Source organism: Triticum dicoccoides, chromosome 2B (genome assembly GCF_002162155.2).
Source record: "Triticum dicoccoides isolate Atlit2015 ecotype Zavitan chromosome 2B, WEW_v2.0, whole genome shotgun sequence".
In the NCBI taxonomy this organism is placed as follows: Eukaryota; Viridiplantae; Streptophyta; class Magnoliopsida; order Poales; family Poaceae; genus Triticum; species Triticum dicoccoides.
The window spans coordinates 534,092,874-534,095,828 of NC_041383.1; positions in this window are offsets into that span (position 1 = coordinate 534,092,874).

A 2,955-nucleotide genomic window follows, 5' to 3' on the forward strand; every position below is an offset into this window, starting at 1 on the left:
TTCTGTTTTGTATGCTCGAGCAGCTCATGTTTCAACTAGGGCTGCCTATATCTTCCATGTTAGGTGGGTTATTCTCAATAGGACTGGACTCCGCTCCTCATTCACGAGAAAGGGCCGGTAACCGGGATGCCTAGTCCCATGATCCAAAAAGATCAAAGCAAATCAAAATAATTAAATAAAACTCCCCCAGGGCTGTTGTTAGTTGGAGGCACTCGTTGTTTAGAGCAAGCCATGGATTGATGCTTGTTGGTGGTTGGGGGAGTATAAACCTTTACCATTCTATTTGGGAACTGCCTATAATGCATGTAGTATGGAAGATACAGCTATCTCATAGTTGTTGCGTTGACAGTAAAAGTATGCCGCTCAAAATGTTATTCAATCTCTATTTTAAAATAGAGCTCTGGCACCTCTACAAATCCCTACTTCCCTCTGTGAAGGGCCTATCTATTTACTTTTATGTTGAGTCATCACCCTTATTATTAAAAAGCACCCTCTGGAGAGCACACTGTCATTTACATTCATTACTATTGGTTTATATTGGGTATGACTTGACTGGATCTATTTTACCATGAATTACAATGTTTAGTCAGTCCTTGATCTTTACAGGTGATCTGCATTTATGTTTTGCGGTCTCAGAAAGGGCTAGCGAGATACCATTTTGTTATATCATGCTATGATTGTTTTGAGAAAGTGTTGTCATCTGAGTTTTATTATTATGGCTCGCTAGCTGATTATGCTATTGATATGAGTAACTGTGAGACCTAAGTGTTATTGTGAGTATGGTTAGTTCATAATATTTGCTGAAACTTGAATGCTGGCTTTTCATGTTTACAACAACAAGAGCAAACAAAGTTTTTAAAAGTTTTTCTTTATCAATTTCAGTTTATCAACTGAATTGCTTGAGGACAAGCAAAGGTTTAAGCTTGGGGGAGTTGATACGTCTCCAACGTATCTACTTTTCCAAACACTTTTGCCCTTGTTTTGCTTGCATGATTTGAATGAAACTAACCCGGGCTGACGCTGTTTTCAGCAGAACTGCCATGATGTTGTTTTATGTGTAGAAAAGAAAAGTTCTCGGAATGTCCTGAAAATCCACGGAGGCACTTTTTGGAAAATATAAAAAATATCGGCGAAAGAATCAAGACCAGGGGGCCCACACCCTGCCCACGAGACAGGGGGGCGCGCACCCTCCCCCTGGGCGCACCCCCTATCTCGTGGGCCCCCTGGACCTCCACCGACCTCAACCCCAACTCCATATATTCACGTTCGGGGAGAAAAAAATCAGAGAGAAAGTTTCAATGCATTTTACAACACGGAGCCGCCGCCAAGCCCTAATCTCTCTCGGGAGGGCTGATCTGGAGTCCGTTCGGGGCTCCGGAGAGGGGAATTCGTCGCCTCATCATCATCAACCATCCTCCATCACCAATTTCATGATGCTCACCGCCGTGCGTGAGTAATTCCATCGTAGGCTTGCTCGACGGTGATGGGTTGGATGAGATTTACCATGTAATCAAGTTAATTTTGTTAGAGTTTGATCCCTAGTATCCACTATGTTCTGAGATTGATGTTGCTATGACTTTGCTATGCTTAATGCTTGTCATTAGGGCCCGAGTGCCATGATTCCAGATTTGAACCTATTATGTTTTCATGAATATAAGTGTGTTCTTGATCCTATCTTGCAAGTCTATAGTCACCTATTATGTGTTATGATCCGACAACCCCGAAGTGACAATAATCGGGATACTTCTCGGTGATGACCGTAGTTTGAGGAGTTCATGTATTCACTATGTGCTAATGCTTTGTTTCGGTTCTCTATTAAAAGGAGGCCTTAATATCCCTTAGTTGCCGCTAGGACCCCGCTGCCACGGGAGGGTAGGACAAAAGATGTCATGCAAGTTCTTTTCCATAAGCACATATGACTATTTACGAAATACATGCCTACATTACATTGATGAACTAGAGCTAGTTCTGTGTCACCCTATGTTATAACTATTCCATGAGGAATCGCATCCGGCATAATTATCCATCACTGATCCATTGCCTACGAGCTTTTCACATATTGTTCTTCACTTATTTACTTTTCCGTTGCTAGTGTTACAACTACTACAAAAACCCAAAAACTATTATCTTTACTTTTGCCACTGTTACCTTTATTATCATACTACTTTGCTACTAAATACCTTGCTGCAGATACTAAGTTATCCAGGTGTGGTTGAATTTACAACTCAACTGCTAATACTCAAGAATATTCTTTGTCTCCTGAGGGAGTCCTGGACTAGGGGGTGTCCGGATAGCCGTATTATCATCATCGGCCGGACTCCAAGACTATGAAGATACAAGATTGAAGACTTCGTCCCGTGTCCGGATGGGACTTTCCTTGGCGTGGAAGGCAAGCTTGGCGATACGGATATGTAGATCTCCTACCATTGTAACCGACTCTGTGTAACCCTAGCCCTCTCCGGTGTCTATATAAATCGGAGGGTTTTAGTCCGTAGGACAACAACCATTACAATAATCATACCATAGGCTAGCTTCTAGGGTTTAGCCTCCTTGATCTTGTGGTAGATCCACTCTTGTACTACCCATATCATCAATATTAATCAAGCAGGACGTATGGTTTTACCTCCATCGAGAGGGCCCGAACCTGGGTAAAACATCGTGTCCCTTGTCTCCTGTTACCATCCGCCTAGACGCACAGGTCGGGACCCCCTACCCGAGATCCGCCGGTTTTGACACCGACATTGGTGCTTTCATTGAGAGTTCCTCTATGCCGTCACCGATAGGCTTGATGGCTTCTTCAATCAATAACAACACAGTCCAGGGTGAGACTTTTCTCCCCGGACAGATCTTCGTGTTCGGCGGCTTTGCAATGCGGGCCAATTCGCTTGGCCATCTGGAGCAGATCAAAAGCTACGCCCCTGGCCGTCAGGTCAGGTTTGGAAGCCTAAACTTCAC